This window comes from Sminthopsis crassicaudata, chromosome 3, assembly GCF_048593235.1.
Source record: "Sminthopsis crassicaudata isolate SCR6 chromosome 3, ASM4859323v1, whole genome shotgun sequence".
NCBI classification, from domain to species: domain Eukaryota; kingdom Metazoa; phylum Chordata; class Mammalia; order Dasyuromorphia; family Dasyuridae; genus Sminthopsis; species Sminthopsis crassicaudata.
The window spans coordinates 439,957,551-439,975,485 of NC_133619.1; the positions used below are offsets into that span (position 1 = coordinate 439,957,551).

General features: G+C 34.8%; 1 long non-coding RNA gene across 2 annotated transcripts; it reads right to left on the reverse strand.

Annotated features, from left to right (window-relative positions):
• Positions 1 to 489: 489 nt before the first annotated feature.
• LOC141562860 (uncharacterized) lies at positions 490 to 16,270 on the reverse strand. Of its 2 annotated transcripts, none has more exons than XR_012488269.1 (5): positions 16,231 to 16,270; positions 14,852 to 14,951; positions 14,424 to 14,715; positions 13,794 to 13,910; positions 490 to 7,558 (listed from the first exon to the last, which is right to left on the reverse strand). It is a non-coding gene; the product is annotated as an uncharacterized LOC141562860 (long non-coding RNA). The 2 variants fall into 2 exon arrangements; XR_012488268.1 differs by having other exon boundaries at positions 16,161 to 16,251.
• Positions 16,271 to 17,935: the final 1,665 nt, after the last annotated feature.

Consider the following 17,935-nt stretch of genomic DNA (forward strand, 5'->3'; position numbering starts at 1 on the left):
TGGCAAAACCTAGTTGAAGAATATCCCCTTTTTTAAAGGAGAAAATAATGGAGTCTTCAGAAAAGACTTAATATTCTTTTCCAGTAATGATGTTATGTTACAAAGTTGATTTTAAGATTTCTACATCAATATTAGCTAATATCTTCTTGGCTTCCAAATGAAGCCATCAATGGATTATCTGAATTCATTAAAACTCTTATTGTATCCTCCCCCCAAACTTTCAACTCTTTTTATAAGCTTCCAGAACTACATTTCATTCATGTGTGATATACCAAATGACAATCCTAACATAATCCATACCACACATCAATTAAATAAATTATAAAATGTGTTAGTATAGAATAATGTTAGAGCTTAAAATAAAAACCACTAAGTTAGTAAATAGGAATTTCTAGTTAATTCACCCCTATGTTTTATACAAGTTCCAAAATGTGTATAATTATCTAATCTTCATTCAGCTTTCTAGCAAATAAATCACAAAATTCATTGTAGTTTATTTACATTTAATCTACTGCACAAATTCTTCTAAATAACAAAATCACATTCAATCTTCATTCTGCTAACAATAATTTTTCTAATCATTTTATGACCATCACAATTTTACATTTTTATTATCTCCCAGATGTGTGTTCTTGTGGTTTATATGGCTCTCAAGAGATGTTTTCTATGTTCTGTGGATTTAGCTTGACATCAAAGATGGCACAGTAGTCACTTCTTTCTCTCTCTTGTGAAGGCAGGAGTACCCTATAACCACTTGATTTTCTGTAAACTCTTATCATTGCAGTAAGAAAAAAAATGCAAATAAACCAATAATAAAAATAGCTGACACTGACACACAATTTGAAGATTTACAAAGTGTTTTAAATCCTCGTAAGAAACTTAAGTCATTTTTCAATAGCCAACCTGAGAAATTGTCTTATTTTTATATAAATATATATATATATATATATATATATATATGTATATATTGTGTACACAGACAAATTATACATATATACTTACATATATCATGTGCAGGGTCACTTCAGCATAATCTAGTTCTAACATTTTCTGATAACATCAGGATTATTTTATTTCTTCACCTTTTTCAAATACTGTTCTGTTTAGTAAATCTGTATTTGCAAAGGTAAACCTATATATGGATCTATTGTATATACACAAATCATTCATTAAAACTAATACTACAGGACTATGAAGTTTCCTCACTTATTCCCCTATGCTAATTTTTCAAAGCAGAAATTTAATATATCAAAGACCAGAATTCCTACAATTTTCTTTTCTACCTTTCAGTTCTATTTAGAATTTTTTTTCTCTATTTTAAAAAAAATCAGTTATTAAGTAAAATGGGACTCTCTTGACCCTATTAAAAAGAAAAAAATGGGCAGGGAAATTGTATCCAGAAGTCCTATATATCTGAGGACGTCAAGTATCAAAATGCTTCTAAGTCAATCACAGATGGGGAAAAAGTTATTATGAAATGTCAAAGTCAAAATTCTAAATTCACTTATTCTACAAATCATACAACTACCAAAAAGTAATACTGTCAAATCTCAGGGATTGCCTTAAGATCAGAATACTCACATGCTAGTATTAATGCTATAATTTAAACATTCCAAAGCTCTAGGTTTACTTAAATCTAATCCAATCCCTTGGTGCCTACTATGCACAAAAAATGTTGTGACTCAGTCATGCCCAACTCTTCCTGACTCCATTTAGGGTTTTCTTTGCAAAGATACTGGAATGCTTTGCCATTTCTTTTTCCAATTCAGTGTACAGATGAGGAATCTGAAGAAAACAGGGACAAGGGACTTCCCTAAGGCTGACCCTCTGAATTCAGGAAGATAAGTCTTCCAGATTCCAGACCCCTCACTCTACTTACTGTGGTAGAGTGGGGGGATGCTAAACTACCAAAACAATGAATTCGTGGTTCCAGATTTCCTTAGTCTCAAGACAGGAGTGATTTCAGGACCTGGATGAAACTTAGCCAAATGATGGTTTCACAATTTTAGCAAGAGGAAAGAGGATGGATTATGTTGACATTGAGGTAGGTAGATAAGCAGACAAATCATCTTATTAGAAGCAGAAAATAATATGCAATCCAAACTTTAGGTATTCATCTCCTATCCTCACCACCTCAAGAGGACATAGAAGTAGTTATTAGGAAGCACACCACTATTTAAAGGGACCTTTACTCTATCAGCTGTGTACCAGTTTGTGGGCAAATAGAATCTTTAGATAATAAAAATAAGAGCCTAAGAACAAAATTTTCGGATTATTAAAAGAGTTGGTCTTATACATTTTCTATGGGGACACTAGGAACTTGGGAATCTAGGAAAGAATAGGCTGGGTCAACCACTCACAATTTGAGAATCACATGCATCCTTTTAAATACATACATGTGAATTTTTCAACAAAATTAAATTATTTGTACCTGAATGTTGACATCATAATAAAGGATAAATATGCCATTATCCTGAAATAAAAACTAACTAATAAAGAACAAGGCTATCATGACTAAAGTTATTCTGTTCCCCAACTAACAACATTACTAAAAGTAGAGACTAGAGGTAGACTAGGGCACTGGGCTAAATTTAATAAAATTTGATTTGAATTACCTGATTTAATACTTAAGTGTGATATAAAAACTTTAAATTATATGTCACATACACATATATGTCTATATAAAGACATATATGTGTGTGACTGCTTGCTTCACAGATTCCCACCCAAGAACATTAATGGCTATGAAATCTCCCTTGTGCTCCCATGGGAGCACTACCTGAAGCCACCAGTTTTTGTGAGAGAAATTAAAAATAATTCCTAGAGAAATGAGCTGACTGCTACCAAAAATATATATTTTTCCAGAGTCCTGTCTTATCAAAAGATCTAGCTTTCCAATAGGATCAGAACGTGTTTATTATTTTGTTTTTATAATCATTTTTGTCATGCCCAAAACTTCTGTGACCTCACTTGGGATTTTCTTGGCAAATATACTAGTGATTTGCATTTCCTTTTCTAGCTCATTTTACTAATGAGAAAATTAAAGCAAACAGTGTTTGCCCAGGGTCACCCAGCTACTAAGCATCTGAGGCCATATTTGGAAGATAAAAGTCTTCCTGACTCCAGGCCCAGCCCTCTTATCCGCTGCATCATTTACCTGCCCATTTGTAATTTTAGCTTTGACTTAAAATTTAGTTCACTATGTCTTATTCAGATAAATGCAAAGCTCAATGACAATGCTAGAGCAATCACAGTACCTGTGACAGCTGCTGAGGAAGTTCTTCCCCTGTTCTTTCCAGAAATCAGGAGACCCTATGACTTTCTCAACTTGACCCCTAAAGCCTATTTCAAATCAGGCTCTTCATGTCTATTCATGTCTGGATTCAAACCCCACTCCATCCTGCCAGAGACAATCCTGAAACTCACTCCACTCTAACCCTTGGATACACTACCTTCTTTCTAACAGTCGATTAGTTCCCAAGACCTCTGCCATGTGGTCTACTTTGCTTGCTGAACCCTAAGTACACCTGGCCTTTCTATATGCCATTTAACAGAATCTCCTTTTATACTGTCTCACCCAATTAAAATGTGAGCTCCTTTGCTTGCTGAGTCCTAAATACATCTGGCCTTTCCATATGCCATTTAACTAAATCCCCTTTTATTTTGCCTCACCCAATTAAAATGTGAGCTCCTCAGGAACAGGGACTGCCTTTTCTATTTGTGCTCCTAACACTTAGCAGGGAGGGATTACACAGTACTTTGCACAAAGTTGAGTGCTTAAAAAGTGCTTTTCCATTCTATTCCATCATCAGCTTTAAAAAAAATGGAAAAAAAGAGATTGGATTTATTCAGTGAATATTTTTTAAAATTTATTATTTATGGTTGTTTTTGTATCATTGGAAAAAATTCAAACACATTTTGGTTAAATTAATTCTAACCAACAACTGTGCTCTCAAAATAAAATGTCAATTTCTAACTGTGGATAAATAATTATAACTAATCTCCAATTTAGGAATACTATACTTGAAGAATCCCTACATATTAACACCTAGTGCTACTTCATTCCATGATATTTTAAAGACCTTTCCCACAGGAAGCATAGGGGCTGCTGCTATGTCCTTTGCCCAGCACAACTTTCTTAACTGTCAACATCAGAACTCCTACCCTCAAGCCTTCCTTTGAGAGCAACTGAATAGATACCTAGTACTATAACTCAGCTGTGCCAATATATTAAGAACATGAGATTTCTTCAATGTAAGAATTCCTTCCCCGAATATACACAGATCACAGCTCACCTGTAACTGAGGTTCAGATGAACTAAGAGATTCATTTAAAGATTATATAACTAGTGTCAGAGGCAGTATTTGAAACTAGGTTTTCTTGACTGTAGGCTCAGTACTCAATCCATTATACCCCAAAGCCTCTCCATTATGCATCACTTGGGTTGGATTGGATTGAACTTGTGAATTAGTTGGGAAACTCTCCTTTAAAGTAATGTTTGTAGCAGACAAGCAATTGTATCTTTTTTTTTATATTTGAGTCCCTTAGCACCTGGTATCAAAAAGATACCTTAAATCTATTAAATTTAATAAATTTTGTGGAAGAAATGAAAAGACAAAGAGATTACAAATGAAGCTTTCTTTAAATCCTAACTCCAAAACAAAGTAAAAAATTGCCTATGACTGACACTTTTCACTTATTTTTTGCCTCTACGGATAAAAATGGCTTAAGTATTTATTCAGTTAGAATAGACAATTCAGTAACTGAATAGGCAAAGCATGACAACTTTGGTGCTTTGGGGTAGTGAATTGTTGAAAGAGCTAGATTTATACCACTACTTTTTAATGGATTTAGAAAAAAAAAAAAAAAGTCAGTTGCAAGTTGGCTCACGACTGAGATCACGACAAAACTAAACACAGACTAGAGAGGAATAGATCAGGTCCCAGACAGTACGGGGGAGGAGAATCCCATGTAACTCCACGGCCTCCTCCCACTTCGATGAGCTACTTATAGCTCTTCCTTCCAGCTTTGACACAAAGGAGTTGGGTATGTTCTTCCCTATGCAAATGAGAGTTCCTGAACCTCAAATTCTGAAATCTCTTCTGCTATAGAAAGAAGGGACGTTTCAGGGAAAACCTGCCTCTTCTAGACAAAGCAGCATTACACACACAGCTTCTAAAACTAAGGATTTACTAAACCCTTCACATGCAAAAGTGACAGACCTGAACTTTGCCCTCAAATAAAGTATTCAGATAGTGAGAGGATGCTACTGCCTTTCTAATAATTCTACATTTATTTTTTAAAGGAAGCCAAACCTCAAGGAAGTACTACTATTAGCCTGTATGCCTATATGGGTTCCTAGAACAAAAGTAGGAACTCACTGGAATATTAGAGTTGTTCCAGTGTATTTCTCAGGCGTTCAAACCCTAAGGATAGTTCCACAAGGTTAAATGCCTCTATGGAGTCTCTGGGATGAAAATGGAACAAAAAGGAAGGCTGGATGGGTTGCTTCTGTATAACCTCAAAATATGTTTCCTTTCTGAGGAAGTTCCAAATCACAAGAAGCTGGAGGGCTTTATATGTCCCTTGGGGAAGGGTGAGAATTCAGATTCACCAGAGCAAGAATTTTACTGTTTACAGACTATCTTGAGTCTTTTATTTGCCTTCTATGAGGTGAATAAAGGCTACCCTGTGCCTGATATGCATTGTTACCATGAGTGCTTATATGAGATCTGAAGATGCTTTGCGTACATCTCTAGAGATCCAGAAATGAGTTGTACCCTGAGATTTCCCAGAGAAAATTCTGAGTTATGGCAAAAGTTTTTAAAAAGTGATTTCTTAGGGGAAGCCCCCATGTTTGAATTGGTTCTATTTAAACAGCCTGAGTTATTTAGACATAGATCATGGAAGTAACTTAAAAATATCACTATGACCATATTTGCATTCAGACTTAAAGGACACTATAACAAAGACCTATTCCATTTTAAAATAATCTTTTTCTTAGGACATTTATTACTTCATTACTGCCTTTACTAGTAATTCTATGAAATCTATTTGGAATATGCTTAAATTTTTCCCTCATAGTCCTAGAGATTAGTCACAAATTATAGCAAAAAGGTTTGGAACTAAGTCTAATGAAGTAACTGGAGTTTGACTATAAATATTCCTGATTTCAAAAGCATTTCCTAGATAGGACTCACCAATATGTTATTACGAATTATCTCTAACCAGGAATTTAAAAAAAAAAAAAAAAAGCACATTAAATGACCCAGATTTATTACATGTTTCATGGTTATGGCGCAACTATCAACTTCCAGTTTTAGCATTTTTCTTTTCACAGTTTGCAACATATATATGTGCAAACCTCAAATCCATTAAACTGTGCATGAAGAAAAAATTTGTTTCTAAGGATAAATATTAATTCTTTACCATTTCTGGACTGTACTTTTTCCCTAGTCCTTTTAGAACTTTCACTGCCTCACTAAGGTTCCCTTTGGGATCCTGTATAGTTATAAAACTTATCCAGAACATTTCATATATATAACTAGAATTCTTTGCTCCCATATATAAATTTTTTTCTCTTTTGTTCACATCAAGATTTTAATAAAAGTTCTATCTGGATCTCAGTTGGGCTATTTTTCAATAACCTCCCAACTCAAGCCCAAGATATGTGATGAGTCTGCGTGAAGAATATATTTCAATTTTTGTACACAGTATGTTAAACTTTTTGCCATTTTTAATTTAGGCCAAATAATGCTTAAATAATACACCAATAATTTTAGAAATCAGAGAGATGGAATGGCTTTATATGGCACTGCTGAAACCACGTCGTCTTATCCTTGGATCAGTCTGGGTAAGTTTACACAAGATCATTCTTACATTGGCCACAAGATAATGAATTGTTGGGCCACAGCAACCCCCAAAATCTCTGAGTTGGAGGTTATGATCTGTGCTTAAGAAGTGGCCACAATAATAAAATCATAATACTTCAAATACTGAAATATAGTCCTTATATTTCCTAAGTATGCACAAAAATAATCTTTTTGGTCCATTTAGTTCAGATTGGTTCAGCAGTTAAACGATTTCCAAACATTTTGCCAACCTATTTGGAACTATTTAGAGGTGAAATGAAGCACTGCTAAGTATTATTCATACCCTAGGTGTCAGACAATTATCAATATATAAATGACACAATAGATGCATTATATACATTAACTCAAAAAACCTGGATTCCTGTCCTGCCTGTGACACATAATGGCTTATGTGACTTTGGAAAGGTTAGATTAAGAGAGCGACTCTGGCCAATTCTCTGAAACTTTACGTTGCCAAAAAGGTAATTTCTTTAAGTAGAAAATATTATTCACTAATACCTCTTCCTCTACAATGATGAAATCACAATTCTAATAAAAACAAACAAAAAGCCCCATAATATCCACAATTAAAGCAGTAGCTTAGCCATTAACTTGAAATCCTTCTTTGAGAACTTCTGTAGTATAGTTGACCAGGTTCTTATCAATGAAGCATTGTAACAAAAATAAGTTGAGATGCTTTCTATACTCTGAAAAGACAGAAAACAATGTCTTATAAATGTACGTCCTTACATTTTTGGGGGTTGTAAAATTTTCTATCTTGTGGGAATAAGGATAATAAATATCTGTGATTTTACTGATAGATGGAATTTATAGATAAGGAAACTACTAATGCAAACTGATACTTTCTCAAATTCAGAGACCTGAGAGTTATCTAGAATATCAAGACATTAGCTGATATGCCCTAAGTTACACAGCATAGTATGTCACTGGAAGGAGTTGAATCAAGGCAGGCCATTAACTATGTCAAAGAATGAAAACAAAAAGAGCCTGGTTAAGTGGATGCCACTTTGGAAGTAAGACCTATGTTCAAAAAAGTTTTTGCTACCCATGTAACCTGAGGCCATTTAACCTCTTCAGGCCTATTTTCTCATTTGTAAAATGAAGGGTTTTAAAGGAACTTTATAGCTCTAGATCAAGGAATACTTTCACTTTTTCACCATTTCTGTTAAAATTATGATCCTATATAACAAGCTACAAGACTTTAGATACATGTGAGTATTCATAATGAAAGGAACAAATGGAACCTAAAGTCTTATGGTTTGCTATATATAATAGAATCATTCAGATGACTTCATTTTCTGATTTAGTTTTAGTTAATATATTTTTTAATTCTTTTGGCAAATAATGCTACATTAGTCTCAAGAAATTGTGGACATCTAAAAGTTTATGTATTTGTATATTCATATTATTTAAATTATTATATGTATTCCATGTATATAACTTGAATGTGGTTGAGTTGGGACTCATATTCTTGTAAGAATAACCAGGAAGCCTAGGTGGCTAATAGTAATGCATTAGGGAGACAACAGAAATGGCAAAATGGTTTTCATAACTGGCTAGAACTTCTATTATTAAAAATTTGTCATTACTAAAAAGCTTCTTTTCTTAGGTTCTTAGATTAAACAAGCTTAAGATAGTAAATATGCTGAAAACTTAATTACACTTTATAACTTTAATAAGTTCTTTTCTTTTACATGCTCCCAGTCTACCTACCATTCACCACAACTTTTATCAGTTAATCAAAACCAATCAACACAATCTTATCTGACAATATGGAGCATCCTATAATTCAACCTCTTTTGTGAGACCAAAATTAGTCATTATAATTCAATAGCAATTACCTGTATTTCAGGGATATTTTCTGACTTTCCTGAGGTATTTTTAAACTTGTAATAAAAGAAGCAAGAATTTTGAGTTTTTATATCATGTTGAAAAGTAACTGTGCAAATGACGAATTTAGGTATTTTGTATAATAGAAGTTGTACAGCCAGCTTATTAAAAAAAAAAGGTTCAAAGGAAAAACTGAAAAAGAAAAGTCCAAATCTCTAAAAATATAGTCATAAGAAAATACAGATCAACACAATTCTTAAGTTTCACTTGTATACCCATCAAATTGGCAAAGCAGATAAGAGATATTGGAGAAGCTACAAGCAGACACACATTAGTATATTGTTGATGGAGCTTCAAATTGATCTCATGTTCCATTTAAAAGTTTCCTATTCTAGCTGAAGTGGTTTTCATTCAAAAAAATTTTTTTTGTTATAGAGTCAAAATGTCTTTTTTTAAAAATCATATTATAAAACTTTATAGAGTTGAAAGGAAATTCAGCAGTCATCCAATTCAAAATATATATCCTACTATTCCCATTATAACATGGCCTTCCAAAGAGGAACCCATCAACTCGTGGGCAACCTATTCTATTCTAAATCTTGGGAAGTTTTTCTGATATCAAAAGCAAATGTTCCTCTTTTCATTTCATCTTTAACCCATTGTTCCTAATCTTCCATGTGAGAGCCAAATACTTGATATACAACTATTCTGACTACAGGCAGTTTAGTGATAACAGTGGATTGAGTACAAGTCTATAAAATAAGGAACTCAGTCATCTGAAATCCCAATTTCAAACATAAGCTGTGTAACTTTGGACAAATCACTTAACTGTTTGCCTCAGTTTCCTCATCTGTAAAATGAACTAGAGAAGGAAATGACAAACCACTCAATTCTCTTTGCCAAGAAAACAGCAGATGAGGGCACAAAGAATTGGACACAACTTTTAACAAATGAACAACAATAATCATGTCTTCACCTTATTTTTGGAAGTTCAATGCAGGAAGAGACTGCATTAGCTTTTTTAGTTGCTATACCATACTTCAAACTCAAAGAGCTTGCATTCCATTCAAACCCTAAATCTTTTTCAAATTAATTGTTATGTACTTTCCATCTTCTACTTTTTAAGTTCATTTCTTGAACCCAGGTCCAAGATTTTTGTCTTTTGTGATTTTATCTAGATATGTTAGTTAATAATTTCCCCCAGCCTGAGTTGTGAAAAGCATTTTCAGCTAATTTCTTCTAAGTTGTAATAGATACAATTTTAATTTTTGGCTATATACCCAAATGGATCTATTGTGGGATAAATGCTTGTATAAGGTATTTGGCTAAACCTAATCTGTTAGTTTTCTATTTTTCCCACAGTTCATCTTGAATAAGGGATTATTATCCTATTAGTTTTTGCTCGTGTTTATTAAATACAGGATCGCTGTGTTCAATTGTTATTCCTTAACTAATTTGTTCTACTTTTCTATTTTTAATCTGCATAAAATTAGTATTGATTTCTATTTTATGTTGTTTTGATGTGATAATGCCAAGTTCCTTTCTTTCCTGTTTTTCCTCTCCCCTCCCAATTATGCTTGACCTTTTCCCCCCACTCTCTTGACTGTTTAATGTAGTGATCTTTTCTGTCATCCTCCTCGTAAAGTTTTTAACAAATTTGTCTTCATCCTTCTCACTTTCTACCTGAAAACTCTGTACTTCTCTGGCTTTCAGGTTGGGGCTCTCAGTTTTTCTATTTAACTCCTCAGTCTCCTGGCAGAAACATCATCTAACTATTAAGCATGATGTAGGCCCAGATGATCTGTACTGAGATCTTTTCTTTTTTAGATATTTCATCCAGTGGGTGAATTATCTCCATACAAGTGACTCCCACACCTAGCATGAATCTTCTGAGTTTTAAGCCTATATTACCAACTGCCAGTTGGCTATTTTCATCTGGATGTTCCATTAATACCTCTAATTTAACATTAAAAATGGAATTTTCCTATAAACACTTGCCTTCTATAAAATTCTATTTCTGCTGAATGCACTGAAGTCTTTTTAATCATCTGGATTATTATGCTACCATAGACTCTTCTCATTCCCTGCATTGAATAAGTTGCTAAAATGTATTAATTTGACCTCCCCAACATCTTTAAAGCACCTCTCCCATTTATATAACTCAAATAACCTATGTAACTCAAAATAACCTTTATCCTATCTCAAAGCCTTCATTATCTCTTGCCTAGACTACTAATATAGCTTCTCATTTGGCCTTCTACCCTCTCTCTTCTAAAATCCACAGAAGGTATCGAAACATCTTCCCTAAAGTATAGTTACATCTGAGCATACCATTCTTATGATTGAGAAGTTTCAGTGACTTCTATTGCCCCTACTTTGGCTTTTAAAGATCTTCAGTCTAGCTTTAGCTTACCTTTTTCAAGTAATTTTCATTTGTTCCTGTATAAACATGGCTCAGGAGCCACCTCCTATAGGAAATCTTTCCTGTTTCTTCCTGATTTTAGTGTTCTCTACCTTCTTGAATTATCTTTCATTAATACATCTATGTAATATGTAAATTATTTTGAACCTTATAGATTGAAATTATATATCAAAATGTAATAAGTTGTTTGGTGTTAGGATTACTAAGTTTATGTACAAAATTAAATATACAAAAGAGATCAGTTCAGAAATGAGAACTTTTCTTTCAAAAATTAAGTGTAGATCCAAATTTATCTTTGTTAGATATTTAAATAATATATTAATAAAGAAGATACATACAGGAAATGATTTCTACCTACAAGGAGCTATAGACTGGTTTATACAAGATACTCAAGGGTTTAAAATATTGGAGCCATAAATCGCTACCATGAGCATAACATCTTAAACCCTACCTAATGGAAGTTTAGTTAGTAAAAACCCTAGTCACATCTCAATTACATCTATAATGCTGTCTTGCTACAAAAGCAATTTCAAAGACTGTATAACTTTGGCTGTATACATGTATACAAACAATCATACAAAAGCGGAACACTAATGCATTGTTGATGGAATTGTGCATGGGTCCAACCATTCTAGGAGAGCAATTTGGAACTATGCCCCCAAAATTATCAAACTGCATACCTTTTGATCCAGCAATGTGGTTCTTAAAGGAGGGAAAGGGACCCACATGTGCAAAAATGTTTGTGGCAGCCCTTTTTGTAATGGCAAGAAACTGGAAACTGAGCAGATGCCCATCAGTTGGAGAATGGCTGAATAAATTGTGGTATATGAATATTATGGAATATTATTTTTCTGTAAAAAATGACCACCAGGATGATTTCAGAGAGGCCTGAAGAAACTTACATGAATTGATGCTAAGCAAAGGGAGTAGAACCAGGAGATCATTGTGCGCCGCAAGAACAAAATTATAAAATGATCAACTGGGATGGACATGGCTCTCTTCAACAGCAAGGTAATTCAGGCCAGTTTCAGGCTAGTTCCAATGGACTAGTGATAGAGTCATCTGCATCCAGAGAGAGGACTGTGGGAACCGAATGTGGACAACAACATATTTTTACTTTTTTGCTGTTGCTTGCTTGCTTTTTGTTTTCTTTTTCAATTTTTTTCCTTTTTGATCTGATTTTTCTTGTGCACTATGATAATTGTGAAAATATGTATAGAAGAATTGCACATTTTTAAATATATTGGATTACTTGCTATCTAAGGGAAAGGATGGGAGGAAGGGAAGGAGAAAAAAATTTGGAACACAAGGTTTTGCAAGGGTAAATGTTGAAAATGAGCTATGCATGTATTTTGAAAATAAAAGGCTTTTTAAAAAGTAAAATGTGAGTCAATTGCCATAACTGGTCTTTGATATTCTTTTATCATTAAAATTCTAGCATTGAAAAAAAAAATCACCTGTTTCATATCAAAAAGATTCTAATTCTCAAATTTCTTATTTTAATTCATTTAAGTAATGAAAATCAGCATTTTTTTTCCTTTTAATAAATGGCTCTTCAGGAAGTTCCTCTCTCTTCCTTTGAGATTCATTCTATTCCTATCCACTACTTAATCCAAATCTAAAATCTAAAAATCTAAAAAGGTCCACTCACCTTTCTTCCTCCAACATATATATACATATATGTATATATATATATATACATATATATATATATATATATATATATATATATGTATATATATATATATACATATATATTCTCAAATATCCTAAAAACTCTCTCTCATAAGCTGATACTTCTCATCATGAAATGTGATCAGTCCAGAAATAGTTTCAAAAAGGGGATTTGCATGCAGAGATGAGCCAGACTAGGTAACTACTTCTGATTCTGACTATAGCGCTCCATTGTTTTACTAATTAAATAAGCCTATCAAAAAGGGAAAACGGGGAGAGGGTACCTAGGGTTGGACATGACTTAATTTTAGTGTTAAGTCATGTGTTTAATAATCCATTCTATAACTTTGTTATGAACTAAGGTGAAGTTTATGTGTAATTTCTAGGATAGGTTCAAAACTGAAAGAAACCAGAGGCCACCTAGGCCAGCCCCTTCAGTTTATACCTGAGAAAACAGGTATTACACAATTATCAGAAAGAAAATGTTGACTCCAGATCCACTGACTCCTAATAATATATTATTTTTAATATTTTATAATTATTAATATTCTTAATGTATCTTTCCTCTATAATATTTTCTAGGAAACTGGTAAACTAGGTAAAATCTCTTTACTTAATTTAACTTAATTTAAATATGTGAATTTTTTTAAACCCTTAAAGCAATCACCAGCAACTGATGAATTCTATTGTCATGCTTTTCTTAAAATGTAATACTCAGAACTGTTATTCTATTCTATTTCCAGCTTTCTTTCCCTCTTTTATATCACTACACAAACTTGAGATTCTTGTACTAGCCTTTCCCCAACTGCTATTATTATTCCACCCTAGTAGTTTTGGTCCTTTCTTCCCTTGGCCTGGAAAGTGTTCTCAGCCAACTGAGTCTATTAAGGTCTTATCTTTTCTGACATCCAAATGCTCCATTGCTGAAATCCTCCCAGTTATCTCCTTACTTTTGTTTTCCTCATTAGTGTCAGTTCAATCCATATGGTACTTACAATATATTACCATAATTATTTGTGTGCAAATCTTATCTTCCCCTTCTGGATTATAGACTCCTTTAAAAGGTCGTTTTCTTTTCATCTTTGTATACTTTGCATCACCCTGAAATGTACCTGGAATAAAATTAGTAATTAAATTAACTATTCACCTCATCAAAGCTTTTTAAAAGTCACAATCTATGGATCAGTGCAAAAAATTATATTTACTCAGATTTGAAAAGTTCTGTTTTTTCATATCTATCAGATCGATTAGTCTGACAGAAAAGGAAAATGACAAATCTTGGAGATGTTGGAAACACTAAAGCATTGCTGGTGAAGTTGTGAACTAATCCAACCAATCTGAAGAGCAATGCTGAACTATGCCCAAAGGGCAATCAAACTATATGCCATTTGGTCAACAATAAAACTGGGTCTATAGCCTAAAAATAGCATTAAAAATGGGAAAAGGATCCACATGTACAAAAATACTTAAATCTCTTTTTTCGTGGTGTTAAAAGAACTGGAAATTGTGAGGATGCCCATCAACTGGGGAATGCCTGAACAAGTTGTAATGTATGAAAGAATGGAATACTATTGTTCTATACGAAACTATGAGCAGGCAGAATTCAGAAAAACCTAAAGACTTACATAAACTGATGCTGAGTAAAACGAGCAGAACCAGAGCATAATGCTGCAACAACATTGTGTGAAGGTCAATTATATTACAATTAGTTCTTGTAATCAAGACAATTCCAAAATTCTCCTGATGGCGAGTACTGTCAACATCAGGAGAAAGAACTTTGGAGTTTGAACGCAGATCAAAGCACACTATTTTCCTTTTGTTTTTTCCTTTTTTGTGGTTCTAATTCTTTTTGTTCTGATTTTCTTTCTCGACATGACTAATGTGGAAATATGTTTAAGATGACTGTCCATGTATAACCTAAAAAAAAAAAAAAAAACTTCGGTTAATGAAAAAAGTTTGTTCTAGCATGCGTGTATCAGCAGAATTATCACCTTTCTAATTAGCAAACATGATTCACAGGGACATCTGAAAAAGCTATGAACACACTACTCACATGGCATTCTGAACGTCTGAAAAGGCAAGATCTGTTTCTGATGTTTATCTGAATACAAAATCCAGAAGCTCACTTGCCAGGATTACTTTTATAAAATCACCTGAAATTTAAAATGGTTAACGATATATAATTGGAATTATCATCCCTACTTTGCTATCTGCTAGAGAGGACAAACACCTCAGGACTAACAATCCCGCCGAGTCACTGTCACTCACAAAAGTTTTACTTGCGTACTTCCGCTCCTTTGCTTTTGAGGCTGCCTGGTCCTAGTCATCATTACAAGCCTTTCTATTCTGAAGTCAGTAGACCGGAAAACCCTATCTGGTCTCTCGGGTACCCGCCCCTCCCTCCGATACCGTCCTCGGTGGTTAGCTTTGGGCCAGGAAAATATGAAAAAGTGCGGCTGGCGCAAAGGAAAGGATGGAGGTCACATGGTCAAATACTAATTTACAGCCTAGGTGACCCTGGGTAAGTCATTTAAACATATATACACACACACCATATACAGATGCGTCTTATTCCTGTGTGTTATTTTTCATATACGCAGGCACACAGGCACACAGGCACACAGGCACACATAAACAGCAAGGTGGCTCAGTGAAGCACTCTGGGACTACAGAAGCCTACGGAAGCCCTGCGTTCAAATCCTGCTTCAGACAAGTAGTCCGTCACAGACTGGCTCTATTACCACGGCTAAGTCGCTTAACCCCGTTTGCCTCAGTTTCCCTATGGGAATGGCAAACGATCTTGTCCAGAATCTCCCAAATGGGGTCATGGGATTCAGACCTCACTGAAATGACTGAAAACTACATATTTGCATACACACACAGGAAGCCCCACTCTAATGAGGGCTCGGCCTCCAGGAGAGGTCCCACTGATTCCTAGCCCGCCCAGTAGCTTTGTCTTTCTGTCCCCTTTTCCTCTTTGTCGGTCAAGCGGCTGCCCAGACCAGGCCATCAGGCCAAGCGTTGATCGCAGTCTCCCCTGCGCATGCGCGGCCTCAGGGAGTCGGCCGAAGAGACAACGGTGGTTCGTGGACCGTTGGGGGCCTGGGAGAAACTGTCGAGGAGGTGAAGCGTCGGGGAAAGGAGAGAGAGAAAAGGAGGGAAGGTCGGGGAGGAAGGCGGGAGTCCCTCTCTAGCACCTTCCCCACAGGTCAGAAAGGCTCTGCTGACTCGGCTCCCAGCCTCGAGTCCTCCACAAAGGCCGGCCCAGACCCCCTCTCTGCGGGCGCTTCTCCCGTCCCTTCCTCCAGCTCCCTTTTTCAAGTATTAAAATACCAAGCTACTTTTCCGTCTTCCCCCCTCACCTCCAACAACGCCTGTTCTGACTCCCTCCCACCACCATGCTTCCAACTCACAGCTAGGACTCCTACCCACCCAGAAGCCCACGCAACCCCTCCCAGGCGTTCCGGCCACTGTGCGCATGCGCGAGCCTCTGCTTCGGCGCAGGCACGTTAGACCCTACTGGATAATCGGTCCACATCCGCCTCTCCAGAGCGTGCGGCGGTTTATTTGCGTTCGGAAAGGCTGGAGACGTTCAGGAACCCGGGATTAGGGATGATCAATTTCATCATAACATGCAAAAAAATTTAAATATTAATTCATAATCATTTTCTCCATCCATTTTTTAAGTTTATACCAGAGCCAATAGTAAATATTTTAGGCTTTTTCTGGCCAATTGAGAAAATAAGACAGTTTATAGGTATTTACATAACAAGAAACCATTTCCACAACTTGTTTTGCTGGTGATAATTCAAAATAATAATTAAATACAATATTTTATAAATCAAACTCTGCTAATAAAAACGTAATCCTTTGGGGAAGAGGGATAAAATTTCAAATTTTTTTTATTAAAAGTTAATGTTCCCTATCATCAAAATTTCCTGCAAATATTCACCTGTTAATGTTGGTCTGAAATGAGATTTTACTTATTTCATCTTTGAAAATGTCTTTCTACATTTATAAGCACTGCCAGATGCCTGATATCAATCAATTTAAGTTGAACTGAAAGACTAATAGTCAAGTTATTCTTTGGATGCATTTCTTTAGTTGCTACAGTTTAACACAATTTAATACAACATCAAAAAAAGTTGTCCTTGCTTGGTTAAAAAAAAAAAAAAAAAAAACATCCACCTGAAAACGTATGGTTGTAATCTTATTTTCCTTTTTTTTTTATTTTTGTCAAGACATAATGCTTCAGTGAAAAATTTTATTTCAAATTATCTCTTTTTTTGACTTGCTTTTCTGCGAGGAGTGCTTAGTCTGCTAACACTGATACATATTGCGTTCATTTAGTACAGCTATTGTGTATTTTGCAAAGAAAACATTATGCTTTGCCACCTAATGCAATAACAAAATAAGCCACATTCCACTATCTTAAAAACGTATTTTCTTCTTGTTTAACATGATGGGTGTATACGGGTCATAAAAAAATAAAATGTCATTGTAGGTGATAGAGATACATGAAATTGTTGCAGCAATATGAAGTGATTGGAGCACAATGTATGGTCTGCCTCAACTACTCAACTTTACCCTTGTAGTAAAAGCAACCATAGGCAATACATAAACAGATATGCAATAAAACTTTATTTATGGACACTGAAATTTGAATGCACATAATTTTTACCCATCACAAATTATTATTCTTTTGATTTTTTCCAACCATTTAAAAATATAAAAATCATTCTTTATGGGGGGTACAAGAACATGCAGAAGACTAGGTAATTTGCAGAACCCTGGGCCAGACAATCAATAAAACAATAACTCAAGCCCTGGTTTTTAACATTTGCAGTTTTCTGAGGTGTGAATGCTCACACTGAAAATTCCAGTACTTTTAGGTTGGAGACCTTTCCATCTCTTAAATTGTGAGATTTTATTTTCCTGCATTCAAATGTGGGTCCTTGAGGGCAGAGCAACTGTTTTTACTCTCTTCCTCCTTTCCTCTTGTAATAAAGTACCTCACAAAGTACTTAATAGATGCTTTTTGATTGATCGTTCTAGGAGTCTTTCTATCTGCCACTCTCAGTGTCTCCAAATGTAAATGTATAAGGCAAATCCCTTTAAAGACATATCTGCTGATAAA